Source organism: Chiloscyllium plagiosum, chromosome 2, assembly GCF_004010195.1.
Source record: "Chiloscyllium plagiosum isolate BGI_BamShark_2017 chromosome 2, ASM401019v2, whole genome shotgun sequence".
Lineage (NCBI taxonomy): Eukaryota > Metazoa > Chordata > Chondrichthyes > Orectolobiformes > Hemiscylliidae > Chiloscyllium > Chiloscyllium plagiosum.
Window position 1 is genome coordinate 114920235 of NC_057711.1, and position 15528 is coordinate 114935762.

The following is a 15528-nucleotide window of genomic DNA, read 5'->3' on the forward strand; positions in this document are numbered from 1 at the left end:
CTGCAGCATCTGCAGTCGTCGCTTTCTCCTGGTCTTCTACAAGGCACAAGTCAAGATTGTGATGGAACAGTCCTCTGTTTTCTGGATAGTGCAGCTTCAATCACATTCAAGATTATTGACACCACCCAAGTCAAAGCAGCCTGCTTGATTAGCACCATATTTACAGACATCCATTCCCTCCACCATCAATGCTCAGTAGCAGCAGTGTGCACTATCTACAAGATGCACTGCAAAAGGTCATCAACGCTCCTTAGACAGAACCTCCCAAATGCCTAAGCACTTCCACCCAGAAAGGCAAAGGCAGCAGATATATGAGAACACCACCTGTAAAATCCTCTCTAAGCCCCTCACCATCCTGATATGGAAATATATTGCTGTTCCTACTATATCATTTGGGTCAAAATCCTTGAATTCTCTCCAATAGCGTTATGGGTTTACCTAGATCGAATCAACTGCAGGAGACCAGCTCTCCATCACATTCTCAAAGGTAACTAAGGATGGGCAATAAATGCTGGCCCAGTCAACAATTCCCACATCCCGTGAGTGAATCTTTTAGATCCTTTAGGGAATGAAATCTACCATTAAACATGATCTGAGCTACATGTGACTTAAGACCTGCAAAAAAAAAGGTTAACTGCTAAGTGTCCTTTGAACCTGTTGAGCTCGCCACTCAGTTTGAAGGTAACTAGGGATTGACAATAAATATTGACCTTTTCAGTAACACCCTTGCCCCATAAAGGAACACATTAAAACAAAACTCCTAGAAACAGCAATGTGACAACCACCAGGTTATGCTTTATAGACATTTAAGTTGAGGGATAAATATTGGTCAGGACACAGGGAAGAAATCCCTCACCATCTTCAATTAAGGTTATGGGATCTTTCATCTGCAGTTGAGAGGACAGATGGGACATTGCATCCATAAGACAGCACCTCTGATGATGGGAGCAATAGCCAAGATTTTGTGCTATTGACTTGCTAGCTCTGATTTGGAAGGTTCTTGTTGTAATTTCCATACCAACACTTGAGGACAAATGTGAATGTTGTAGAGTAGGATTGTTATATTGCCATCTTTCAGTTTCAGTGTTAATAGAGCTCTATCCCTCCTCTTGGATTGATTCTCAACCTGTATTGTGGCATTAGGAGCACAACTTCCATTGTCATCAAGTCCTAGTGTGGGACTTGAACCCAAAGCCTCCAGGTTTAGAAACAGGCAACAGAACCCACTACACTAACATGTTCTCCAAAACATCAAGCTGGACTGGCACTGGAAGCTGTCCAGAGAAAGTTCACGTGGTATGGAGGGGCTGTTTTATGAGAAGTTGAGTAGGTTGGGCCTGTACTCATTGAAATATAGAAGAATGTAAGGTGACCCTTATTGAAACATAAAGACTTGACAGGGTAGATACAGAACGGCTGTTTCCCCGTTTGGGACAGTCCAGAACCAGAGGATATAATCTCAGAATAAAGGATTGTATATTTGAGAGAGAGGAAGAGGAATTTCTTCTGTCAGATGGTAGTGAGTCTGTGGAATTTCCCCAAAGGGGGCTGTTGAGGCTGGGTCATGAAGTATATTCAAGGATGGACTAGACAGCATTAACCAGTAAGGAAATCAAAAGTTTTGTTTTTAAATCATTAGCGGGATGTGGGCATTGCTGGCTGGGTCAGCATTCATTGCCCTTCAGAAGGAGGATTATGGAGAAAAGGCAGAAAAGTGTGGTTTAGGATTATTAGATCAGCCATGACCTCATTAAGTGACAGAGCGGGGTGAATGGTCTATTTCTGCTCCTTTCGCTTCACTGGCTGTGAGGCTTTAGAGAGGTGCAGTATTTGTGACGGCTACTATATAAATGCAACTCGTTCACATCTAGTTTTTACAGTTGTTTTAAATAAACTAAACCGACTTTGTTGAAAACTTCAATTAAAAAGCAATTGGAAATAATAAAATTCACATTTTCGAGACGGCCGCACAAAATGGGGTAAAGGGAAGATGTGTGAACAAGGCTGGTTTTCTTTAGATGTCCATTAGAGGTCGTCTATTACACACTTCTGGTTGTACAGCTGAAGAGGGGAAAAAGACATTTACAACTCTTTAGAGAGAGAGAGAGAAAGTTGATGACGCTGGAGTAAAACTCCACCTTATTCCTGTCGCCGATTTAACCCAATCTGAGCACCATTCACTTCCTTTTTTTTCTGGGCACCGTCGCTGATTCAGTGAGTGGAGCAGGAAAGAGAGCTTTGGGGGGTTTCCTTGCGAATGGAAAGCTGCTGAGACACAACGGGGAGCAGGGCTTTAGGCTTCAGCTTGTAATGTAGTCGCTGCAAATAACAGCATCAGAGACGGTCCAGTCCCCAAGTCAGCAGTGGGCAAGATGCTACAAGCGATGTCCCAACCATGATGACTGCTAACTCCTTGGACACCCCGTAACATTCATCTCCTGCGTCTGCCTGTTTTTTTTTAAACAGCTGTACGTTATAAAACAAAAGGTAAGGAATATTGCTCCCATCGCTAAGTAACTTCACTCAGGGTGTTGTTTTTTCAAATGGGTTTGCTTCACAGATACAAGGTAGGAGCCAGGACCTCTTCCTGTGCAGAAGGAGGGTGGTTCTTTTTAATAAGTGAGAGTAAAGACCGGCTTCTCGCTCCCAGAATGAGGCCGGGCTGTAAGGAGGATAGACCTGAAGCTTAAGGAAGCCCACGTTTAATTCCTTTTCACTAAACCCCTATTGTTCCTTCTCAGCTGTAATGTTGCCCATCCCCCCCATCCATTGACAATCTGACAAGTCATTCAACAACTAGAGAAACACTTAGTGGCAGCCAGGGTCAGACACTGATTTCGTGTCATTGGCTGGAAGAGAGTGATAAGGAAGATTTTAAAAAACACACACGCACAATAGTTGTTAGAATCTGGAATTCAATGGAAGCAAGTTTCAATGGTTACTTTCAAAAGAGCTTTGGATGTTTGCAAGCTATAGGGAAAGGGCAAGTAAGTGAATTTGAGATAACTCTCGATAAAGTGTCCTGATATTGCAGAGTTGGCTCTGCCTCCATTAGTAGCACACTTGCCTATCAGTCAAAATATTTTTGATTCCAGTCCCAGGGCAGTGCTGAGAAAGTGCACTGGGACAGGAACCAAGTGCACTTTGAGAATGGTGTTAAAATGAGCCTTACCCTGCTTGCATTCCCAGAATTCCAGCATGCTATTTTGAAAAAAGACAGGGAAAATTCTCCCCAGTAACCTGGCCAATTTTTGCCCCTTCACCAGTATCTCAAAAGCAATGTAATTAGCACATTGCCATTTATGGGATCTTTCTGCGCACAGAGGGTGCCCGCCCCAGTTCCTACACTAAGCTATTTTGACACCTTGAGATTGGAAAAGTGCTGTATGAATGCTGAGAGCAGTTGGTGGAGCTGATACATTTGTGTGCTAACCCAAGGGAGGGGTAAGGATGGAAGTATGGTTTTTAAAAGGGGTTCCTGCTCACTGTCCAATGAGATCTGTGTGAGTGTGGCAGTTGGAGGAGAACAAGATCAGGGTCAGTTGTGATAATTAAAACCGAGCATGCTGGAAATCAACAAGTTGTGCAGCCTGTGTGGAGAGAGAAGGACAATTGATGTATCGTTCAATAATCTTTCATCAGATGTGATAATGTCCAGCACTGGAATATTTTTTAGAGACTCCGTCAAAGAATGACCATGTTTTTTAGTAAGCTCTAAATGAGGTGAAGATATAAATATGTAATTCATTGTAGAAAGCAGAACTTCATTTAAATGTTTTGAAGATAAAAAGATAAGCAAATCTAACTGGTATCAAATATCTTGAATGATATAATTGTCCATATCTCTCTCAGTTAGAAATTTAAGAATTGCATTAGCTGAATATTTGGATTCAGTGTCACTGGACACTCCTGACCATTGTCTCTTTATTCCATAAGGTTGGGAGTGAGTGATGATGCAAGTAAAACAAGTAACAACAACATATGACAATCATAAATAACTTAAGGAAATAATATGCATTGAGTGTCTAGAGTATCTTGACAGATCATGACAATGAAACTTCATATTTCATGGCTTGTTCATTATAATCTCACACATGGTCCCATGCACACTGTTTCTACCTTGTGGTAAGAAGCCTGAATTAAAATCACTGACACAAAGTCCATTACAATGGAGCAAGCTGGTTGCTTTAACAAGTGACATGTGAATTAACAGAATATAATTTCAAGTGTATGTTGATCTGTTATGCAAACCTTTTATTTTATAAACTGGAAGGTATATAGCATTCCATTATAACCTGTTGGTGGACTAAATTTACTTTCTGTATGAGCAAACTCATGCAATTATTTAAACCTAATCTTTTCAGAGTTTTTAATCTGTTCCTTCTCTCCCGTGCTCTCGCTGTCTGTCATTGTTTCTACTCCAAGCTTCTGCTGGCTGCCTCCACCAGATTGACTTAAACACCAAAGCCTTGACCTCTGACCCTCCCTCAGCTTTTTCACTCTTTCTCTCATGTCAGCGATTATTCCTTAAGCAATCAAAGGGACCTGCTGTTTTCCTCCTGGGTATTGATTCCTGTGGTCCTCACATGAATGAGGCCAATCTCAACATTAAATGAATGAGTGTATTAACAAATATAGCTGTGAATATATAAAGTGCAGGTGAGGCCATACGTACTGTGTGCAATTTTGGTCTCCTTCCTTGAAAGTATATAACAACATTGGAGACAGTTCATATAAGGTTCATTTAACTGAAATCTGGGATAGGGCATGGTTATCTTAAGACAAAAGATTGAACAGGTTAGGTCTGTTTGTCCAAGCTTTTGGTCACTTGCTTACAGTCTCCCTTACTAGTTATGGTGTTAAATTTTGTATGAGATTGCTCTGTGCTACAAGTTCTACACAACTGCAGATTTGTTATTGTTAGCATCAGCAACTTGAGTTAAACGTTTCCGATGTTGAATAGTCATTAAGGTTAAAATATAACATATCATCTAGGTTCTTTACCAGAAGATGAGGTTTCTATTTAGGTTATATTTCCTACAGTATGGAAACAGGCCCTTTGGCCCAACAAGTCCACACCAATCCTCCGAAGAGTAACCCACCCAGACCCATTCCCCTACTCTGTATTTATGCCTGACTAATGCATCTAACATTATGAGCATTTTTTTAGCATGGCCAATTCATCTAACCTGCACATCTTTGGGGGAATGACACAGACACTGGGAGAATGTGCAAATTCCACACAGTTGGCTGAGGTTGGAATTGAACCCGGGTCTCTGCTGCTGTGAGGCAGCAGTGCTAACCACTGAGCCACCATGCCACCCCAAACAACAATGTTCTGTACACGACAGATCAAGGGATTAATTAGGCATGTCTGAAATGGGTGGGGTGGATGGTAAATGAAGGGCTGGTTAGCAGTGGCTTATGAAAATCATACCCCTTGCATCAACTGATCAGTGCAGGAAATCTTGTAATCTCTATTTGCCATTTGTTAGGGGAAGAGTTTCCATTTACTTACAATAGCTGCTGGGTATTTTTTCTGTCTGTCTTTTCATACAGTTTCCAAAGACTGAGTTTGAGTAATGGGCTTCCATTAGATGAATCTCTGTTATTCAGGAAAGACCCACAAATGGTTTGACATAGCCTTTTGCAGGGACTTCTGCTGTTCCTACCATCTGCCAGTCAGTGCATAGGAAAGATTTAAGGTTGAAAGTCAACCTGTGTGGCCATATTACAAATGTATCCTCTATGGTCAACAAGTCCTAACATGGGACTTGAGCCCATAGTTCTCTAGCCTAGAAGTATGGATGCAAGAGTTTCTGCATGGCTTTATTAAATATTTCTCTTCAATTTTCTATTAACTCCTTCTGCATGCTGAGTTAAGGAAACAACGATATCTGGTCCTTGAGCTCTGTTAAATAACCAGTATTATATTTTAGGCCCACACTTTGCCTGTGAGACATTTTTCTTAATTTAACCTATTTTCTAACCAATCTGTTCAGCGATGTTATTATACACCTCTGGATCAGGTGGGACTTGAACTGGAGTCTCTCAGTCCAGGGTTAGGGACACTACCACTGCACCACATGTGAGACTTTATAATAAGTATGTTGCAGAGTATTTGTCCACTGCTCGTTAGAGTGAGTAGGTAGGCAAGATGTGCTGCTGTTTCTCCTGCCTCATCTGAGATGAGCTAATATCGTAGACGGTCCAATGAATCTGAAGCAGAGCTACTGTACAGAGTTGAACCTACTTACCCAAGGAAGGATCATAGAATCACAAAATCCCTACAGTGTGGAAACAGCTTTTTTGGCCCAACAAGTCCACACCGACCCTCCAAAGAATAGCCCATCCATACTCATTCCTCTACATTTATCCCTGACTAATCCATCTGACCTACACATCCTTGAACACTATGGCTAATTCACTCAACCTGCACATCTTTGGACTGTGGGAGGAAACCAGAGCAGCCGGAGGAAGCCCACACAGACACGGGGAGAATGTGCGAACTCCACACAGACAGTCTCCTTGGGCTCGGATTGAACCCCGGTCGCTGGTGCTATGAGGTAGCAGTGCTAACCAGTGAGCCACCATGCCGCTGATCTTCAGCGCCATCAGTAAATTCCCAATTAGCTAGAACATAGGAGGAGGCCATTTAACCCCTCGAATCTGTCCTGCACCATGGATCTGTGACTTAACTCCAATATCATTTAATATCTTTGGTCAGCAGGAATCCATCCATCATAGATTTCAAATAAATAAAGGAGATCTGGAATCAAATGCCGTTTGCAGAAAAGCATTCCAAAATGCTTTTGTGTGTAGAAGTGTTTGCTAATTTATCCTTCATTAAAGTTGGAAGAAAATCCAAACAGGAGAAAATGAGGACTGCAGATGCTGGAAATCAGAATTGAGACTGTGGTGCTGGAAAAGCACAGTAGTTCAGGCTGCATCTGAGGAGCAGAAGAATCGACGTTTGAGGCATAAGCCCTTCATCAGGAATGCCCGCAACATCAATTCTCCTGCTCCTCGGATGCTGCCTGACCTGCTGTGCTTTTCCACACTCTCGACAGAAAATCCAAACAGGATGTTATCAATGCATTTTGAATTTTTAATGAACCCTTTGGCCTTTTCCTTGCTCTCAACGCAGTTGGGATACAGTTCTGTGATTCACTATTTTGCATTGTTTTCTTGACCTAGGATTATCTTGGTACCAGAAAGGAAGGTGATTAATAGCTGGGAAACTTCTTGCAGTACTCTTGGTCAAAGCTAAATGACACACTGTAGTTCTAGAAATAGATAATATGAATAATTCATTAGCTACTCTTGACCACATTCAAGCCCACTTGTTCGTAATTTGACGGTATTATGCAAGTGATATCTCAAGAGTTGAAATTCAAATGTTTGGTTACTTAGATATTGGGATGTTTTCATCTTTGGGAAAATTGCAGTATAGCAAATTAACGCTTTCATTATCTCTTGCACATTACAGTATTTTTTGCTCCAGTATTAGAATCATGCATAGTAGAGAAAAATGCTCTCTGAAAGTGCTGCCAATTAGTCTCACCATCCCCATCATCCTGCAAATTTTCCCTTTTGGAAGTTATTATTGAATTTGCTTCGACTACCCTTTCAGGTAGAATGTGCTGGATAATTCAAAGTAACTACTAATTTGACTAGAATTAAGAATAATTCAGTCAAAACTGATTCCCTCTTAGATTTTTGGATTTGTCATGCAGCTTTCTGAGGCCCTAGTATTCCCTTCCAAGCTTCTCTATATTTCTCTCTGCCTTTACATCTCTTCTTAAAGCCTTTGTCTTTGACCAAGCTTTTGGTTACCATGCTAGCATCACATGTGTATCTTGGTATCACATGTTTTATGGTAATGTTCCTGTGACCGGTGGCTCAGTGGTTAGCACTGCTGCCTCACTGTGCCAGGGAGCCTGGTTAGATTCTCGTCTCGGATGACTGTGCAGAGTTTGCACATTCTCCCTGTGTCTGTGTGGCCTTCCTCCAGGTGCTCTGGTTTCCCCCACAGTCACAAAGATGTGCAGGTCAGGTGAATTGGCCATGCTAAATTGTCCATAGTGTTAGGCGCATTAGTCAGAGGAAAATGGGTCTGGGTGGGTTACTTTTCGGAGGATCGGTGTGGACTTGTTCGGCCAACGGACCTGTTTCCACATTGTAGGGAATCTAATCTAAAACCTGCCTTTGGGATGTTTTAACATGTTAAAGTTGCTGTTTAAATTCAATTTGTTGTGCGAAGGAATCTGATGGATTGTATTTTCACTTTGTCTTTTTTTCCAACAACATCATTGATAAAAACTTAAATTTATGTTACATGACCACACAAAATTTGATATTACATAAATTGTAAACTAAATTGGTTTCTTCCAATATTTAAGCTGTTTACTAGATTCATAATTACAATGAATATTTGCAAGATTAACTTGCAAATATGTTAGATGTGCAGCCCAGCGGGTTTTACCCAGTTTCCCACTGTATTATAGCTGAAAGGCCTTAGATGGTGGTCTTTTCCCACTGCACCGTTGCTGTGCTGCCCCTAAATTTAATATATCCTTTATCAAGTATCTTGGGCAGACCAAAAAACATTTTTTACTGGGTTGATGATCCCTCAGCCATGGTTGACATTTGTCTCAGTGTGTGTCCCTTGGAACAGGCTAGGGAGAACAGAGTCCTCTGTCAAGGAACTGCCCAGGATGGCCTGTGACAAAATGCATTGCATTATTTCCATATTTTCATTGCAAAGACGTGTTCCAGAGGAGGAGGGCGACAGTCTGTAGGATGAACAGTATTGATGGACCAAATGATCTTTGTGTATTCTCCCATAACTGTTTCTGTGAAAGTAATAACTTAGTGGTGAAATTGATTTGCAATATTGTGAAAGATATAGCAATCAGAAATGAGCATGTTGCTAATGATGCATTTTCCAAGAATATGTTATCTGATCTGAAGTTCCAGATAACCAACCTGCAATTAGAATGAAACAGTGCAGAAGAAGGTAATTGACTAATCATGCCTGTAATGGTCTTTGAAGTAGTTATCCAGTCAGACCCACTCCCTTGCTCTTTCGCCATAGGCTTGCAAAATGTTTCCATTGAGTATTTATCTAATCGCTTTTGAAACTTACTGTTGCATCTGCTTCCACCACCCTTTCAGGCATTGCATTCCAGACTATCGTAACTCAGTGCATAAAAACCATTCTCATTTCCACTCTGGTTCTTCTGCCAGTTGCCTTTAATTTGTGATGTCTGACTAGTGAAGCTCCGAGGAGAAAGTGAGGACTGCAGACCCTGGAGATCAGAGTCGAAGAGTGTGGTGCTGGCAAAGCACAGCCGGTCAGGCAGCAACTGAGGAGCAGGAGAGTCGATGTTTCGAGCATTAGCCCTTCACCAGGAATGGGGTGTGGCTGAAAGATAAATGGGAGAGGAGTGAGGCTGGGGGAAAGGTAGTTGGGAATGTGGTAGATAGATGAAGGTTGGGGTGAAGGTGATAGGTTGGAGGGGAGGGTGGAGTGCATAGGTGGGAAGGAAGATGGGCAGGTAGGCCAGTTCAAGAAGGTTGAAGCTCCTGCGAGTGGAAACCGTTCCTCCTTAATTACTCTGTCAAATCTCCTTGTGCTTCTGAACACCTCTTTTTGGCCATTACCCTTTTCAGGAGTATTGAGATTTGCAGTTGAAATGGTGAAAGTTCGCGGAATGAAAGTTAATGTCAAAAAGATGAAAATTATGGAGATTGGACAGCTGGAACAGGCTGTAGTTCCAAGGGAGTTTCTTGTGAGAAGATGATTACAAATATATTTTTAAAAAAAACTAGTATAGCAATAGCAAAGGATGCATTCTCCAAACTGAAAAAATTGCTCAGCATAGAAGTGAGGCAAAGTCTTGAGGAAAACATTGTCCTGATTGTGATTTGTGGTGTTTCATTTGTATGAAGCTGGGAAATGCCAACAGCAGATATCCAAAGACCAGAACATAGTGAGATGTGGATGTGGTGAAGGATGGAGTGGGTCATTTCGAGAGAACACAAGGACGATAAAGAAATTCTCAGACTGGTGAGGAAAAAAAAAATTATTGGTGAATATCATCAACAAAGGAAACAGTGTTGGATTAGTCATATTCTAAGACTTGACAAATCAGTGAAGGAGGTAACTGAAGGAAAATTAAAAGATGGAGAGAAAGGGGGAGAAAGAGATTAGGGTTTGATAACTTGAAATTGAAATTAGGATCACTGAATAACTGAAGGGAATAGCACAAAACTATGGGATGTGGTGTAATGAGCAGACTGATCCTGATGGATCATAACGAGAACAAACTCAGCTTCACTAGTCTCTGCATGAAATTGATTTCAACATTTCAGAGGGAGAGAGAGAGAGATCCTTTCTTTTCTTTATTGTCTTTGTAGTTATTTTAAAACCTATTATGTCTCAAACTTTGAAAGGCCATCAATCAGAAGCATTAAATCTGATTCCTTTTCCTTAGAGGCTGATTGACCTCCAGAGTATTTTGAGCATTTTCTGTTTTTACTTTGCTCTGTACTGTTGCAGCATGCTGTGCAGTATACAACGATAGTTTTTCCAAAATGATGTTATTATTGTTGGGTGTTTGTGCTCATGTCTATCTTAGTTCACTACTGTAGGCACTCGTTAGCAGACATCAGCTGACAGTTTGAGAGTGATCTTTCCACCCGTTTGCTGTGAAAAATAAGCTTGAATCTCATCTATCTTGTCATTTTGAACCATGGCTGAAGGCCATATGTTGAAATGTAGGAACATATCCTTTCAATTTGTGAAACAACAGAGTGCTGGAATTCTAAAATGAGTTGGCATTTATTGCGAGTGGCAGCTTTTATCGAATCAATGTATTGCTGCTGCCCTTCAGGAACAATGCCAGGCCTTGAGAGAGGGTGCCTGGGATGTTTACTGGAATGGTCCTGTGGAGAGGGACTTGGATTGTGTGGCAAAGCAGGAATTGTTTTCCTTACAGCCAAGAAATGTTAGTGAGGGGTTTTAATAGAATAAATGGCATGAATCTGTTTCACTGGTAGGAGGTTGGTGAGTAGACCGCAGGATTTCATTGTGATGAGAAAGGAGTGACTTTCAAAAGGCAATTGAATAAATATTTGAAGGAGAAGTAATGCAATGATATAGGAAAGGATTGTGGGTGGACTGGATAGCTGATTCAAAGAGACACCACATTAGGCCGAATGACATCTTTCTGTACTGTATGAGTCAATATTCATAGCCTGGAAGTGTTAGAGTCATACAGGGTGAAAACCGATCCTTCAGCCCAACTAATCCATATTGATCATGTTTCCTAAATTGAACTGTCCCGTTCTCTATTTTGATGTCCATGATTTCGACATGAATTTTCTGATACTGCACACTTGTAAATCAGGGGAGAAATTAATCAAAGGAACCACATAACATTGTGGTTTAGTTGGTTAAAGCATCTGTCTAGTAAATAAGAGATCTGAGGTTCAAATCCTAACGGTCCCTATACTTCATTTTAAGGGGCGGCACATGGCTCAGTAGTTAGCATTGCTGTCTCACAGCACCAGGGACCTAGGTTCAATTCCACCCTTGGGCAACTGGCTGCTTGTGTGGAGTTTGCACTTTTGCCCCTGCGTGGGTTTCCTCTGGGTGTTCTGGTTTCTTCCCACTGTCCAAAGATGTGTAGGTTAGCAGGATTGGCCATGCTAGATTGCCCTGTAGTCTCCAGGGATGTAGAGGTTAGGTGGACTATCCATGGAAAGTGTTTGAGGAGAAAGTGAGGTCTGCAGATGCTGGAGATCAGAGCTGAAAATGTGTTGCTGGAAAAGCGCAGCAGGTCAGGCAGCATCCAGGGAACAGGAGAAGAAGCCCTTCTTCAGGAATGAGGAAAGTTTGTCCAGCAGGCTAAGATAAAAGGTAGGGAGGAGGGACTTGGGGGAGGGGCGTCAGAAATGTGATAGGTGGAAAGAGGTCAAGGTGAGGGTGATAGGCCAGACGGGGGTGGGGGCGGAGAGGTCGGGAAGAAGATTGCAGGTTAGGAAGGCGGTGCTGAATTCGATGGATTTGACTGAGACAAGGTGGGAGGAGGGGAAATGAAATTTTCAGCTCTGATCTCCAGCATCTGCAGACCTCACTTTCTCCTATTATGAGACCCAGCTATGTTTCTTGAGGGTTAGTAATCAAACTACGTGGTCCTGGTGCCATCTTTAAAAGGCAGCTTGAAGCCATTCAGTGACTGCAAGCATGGAACTGCCACTCAGCCTGAAGTAGTCTCCCTCAACTGCAGTCAGCATCCCTCCAGTAAAACATCAGCTTGCTCCGTGTTTCAGTGATGCTTTATTATAGGTGCTGCTGGAATGAGGAAGGGACAGAATGGAGGTCCTGCTTTTGGGGGAATGGCATGAGAAAGCCATGACATCAAACCCATCTTGCAAGGACAGAGATAGCAGCATGTGTCAGTACCAATGCCCCTCATAAACACACTCCACATGGTGCTGCAAGAAAATAAATGATCTCTTGATCTCCACAAGGATAATTGGCACTCTTTTCTCTCTGTTAGTTTATGCTCACAGAGCCATCACTCAGTTTAACTCTATCACTGTGCATGCAGCTCACATGCACATTGTTCACTCCAGGGCTCATTCCCACCTCATCCTCTCAAGATGCCTACCCACCCTCTGCTTTCTGCTGTCACACTGGGGATGGCCCATCATCTCACCATGGTTATACATGCTCACAAAAGGCTCCTGCACCCATTCCCATCACACTCAGTCTTTCTCTTTATCTCATTGCAGGAAAAAGTTTGCTCGCAATCGTGGGAAGAGGGCCAAAACCTGTGGAAGGACATAAAGATCTTCACCTACGCTGAGGAGAGGACAATCGAGCTGGGCAGGGAAGACCAGGATCACTCCTGTAGGGATGGGGAGGGAGAATTAGCCGAGGAACACGGTAGGCAACGTTGTGGACTACACTTTCTCGGATGAGCGCTGCTGAGACATTTGCCTGCACAGGCTATTGTGCAACTTCGCCAACTAATTCCTCCTGCAGACACTAGGACACCCAGGAACTATCCTAGAAAACTATCCTGAGCCACTTTGGCATCCCCACCAGCACCTCTGGGAACCCTCAGGGGAAGCACTGGTAAGGCATTCACCACCAGCTCAGACACTGCCACCTCCCAGTGGGTACTCTTGCCACATTGGATTTGGAGACATAGTCTGGCGAGTCCATTACTGTCAAGTGACCACAGCCAGTGGAACAAGAAACCCCTGAGGTCTCTGACACGCTCAGACTTGCTGGAGATCAAGTCTATACTGTGTCCCATGGTAAAAGATGTGACTCTGACCTCAGCCATAAGTGAAACATCCAATCTGCAGCGAAGTCATGAGAATTCTCCTGTTCCCTGGATGCTGCCTGACCTGCGCTTTTCCAGCAACACATTTTCAGCTATCCATGGAAAATGCAAGGCCACAGGGATAGGGTAGGAGTTGGGTCGTGGTGGGATGCTCTTTGGAGGGACAGTATGGATTAGATAGGCAGAATGGCCAGCTTCCACACGACAGGAAGCCTATGATTCTGAACGGGTTAGATGAAAAAGAGCTGGAGGAGGCTGGTGTGGAGGATAAGGTGACACTATCAACATTCCAGGGTTTATCATTGACCGGTAATTGAGCTGGACCAACCACACAAATACTGCGTTTACAAGGAGGGGTGAGAGGTCAAGAATTCCATGGTAACTCCACAGTGCCTGTCAACTCTCTACAAAGCACAAATTAGGGATCTGATGGAATCAAAGATTTTAAGCTTTGAGAAAGTGTGTTCACTGAAGATTACCAAGTTTACTTATTATTGCCACCAAAAGATTTGACCTGTGGTTTACTGGAGGAATCTCGGAAGGTTTGCAGCTGACAGCTGAAGCTGCTGAAGGATTTATGGAACCCCTTGGGTTGAAAGCACAAAGAGGCAGTAATTATCGAAGTGCTGTTTTCAGTGAAGTGGATTGCAAAGGGAAGGGAGTGTCTGGTGGCTAACAATAGCTTCTGATCATTAAAGGGAACACAACCTGGAGGCATCAAAGAAAACTGCTACCATGTAAAACTGGCTTGATGTGTTGGCTAAAGCAGAGGTTTTTGTCAGTGTGTTTGTGTAGGTGTGTGATCTGATGAAAATACACTGTTTCTTTTTAAGAATAGTTTTCAGTCAATTGCACTGTGATGTGTTGGAGCAGGCCGTACATTTTCCAGTCTGTAGGCAGAAATTCTACGTTGGAAATCAGCAAACAATAAGATTATTGTTTTAGTTTGATTTCCAAATGATGCTCTTCATAAAGTTACTGTCCTCATGAGTAAACATAATTTGTGTGACTTTTAACTTGCACTCTGAGGTTTGCCATCCACAGTTTAAACTTGTGAAGTGAGTGCCACATGTTTTAATTTTCATTCACTGTATCAATATGCAATGAAACAGAATTTGATTTCCACTGCATCTCTCTTGCCAAACTAAATTGGCAAAAGATATTTCCATTTGTAGCTTAGACCAAAACTAGGTCATAAGACAGTCACTAATAAACTGAAGTGATTAAGAGAAACTCCTTTACTCAGGCATGGTGTGAATGTGGAACTTGCTAATATAGGGAATTAAAGTCGAGATTAGAGTGGTGCTGGAAAAGCACAACCAGTCAGGTAGCATCCGAGGAGCAGGAAAATTGATGTTTCGGGCAAAAGCCTTACATCTGCTGAGGCAAAAAGGAGAGAGGCATTTAAAGGGAAGCTCAAAATACGAGGGGGAAATGAATAGAAGGATATGCTGATCGGTTTAGATGAAGAATAGAAGGAGGAGACTAGTGTGGAGTAAAGGCCAGCACTATTGACACCCGAGGGGTTACCATTAACCAGGAACTGAAATAGACCGGACACACACATACTGCAACTACAACAGCAGGTTAAAGGTTAAGAAATCTGCAGTGAGTAATTCTCCTCCCAACCCCCCCAGTGCCAGTTGGCCTTCCACAAGGCATAAATCAGCAGTGTGATGGAATACTCCTCACCTGCCTGGATGGGTGCAGTTCCAATAATACTCAAGGTGTTGGACACCATTCAGGACAAAGCAGCCTGTTTGGCTTGCACCCCATCCATCACCTTCAATTTCACTCCCTTTGCCATGGATGCACAGTGGCAGCAGTGTCTACCATCTCCAAGGTGAACTGCAGCAACCTGGTAAGGCTCCTTCGACAGCAGCTGCTAATCCTGCAGCCCCTATCATCGAGAAGGAAAAAGGGCAACACATACATGGAAGCACCATCACCTGCAACCTTGAGTTTGAGTTTGAGTTATTGTTGTCATGTATACTGAGATACAGTGAAAAGTATTGTTTTGTGTGCAATACAGGCAAATCGTACCATATAAAGTGCATTAGGGTAGCAGAACAGAGTGTAGAATATAATGTTGCAGTCACAGAGAAGGTGCAGAGAGAGATCAGAGTTAACATTTGAGAGGACCGTTCGAAAGTCGATAACAGCG

The 15528-nt window shown here is 42.6% G+C and overlaps 1 protein-coding gene across 2 annotated transcripts in view; it reads left to right on the plus strand.

Annotated features, from left to right (window-relative positions):
* The first annotated feature begins 2025 nt into the window (after window positions 1-2025).
* Window positions 2026-15528, plus strand: part of cemip2 (cell migration inducing hyaluronidase 2) — a 79197-nt gene continuing 65694 nt past the window's right edge. Inside the window, exon 1 of one of the 2 annotated variants that reach the window (XM_043716514.1) lies at window positions 2026-2487. The gene's annotated coding sequence lies outside the window, so the exon portion shown is untranslated. The remainder of the gene's footprint in view (window positions 2488-15528) is intronic. The other variant, XM_043716504.1, reaches the window with a different exon arrangement.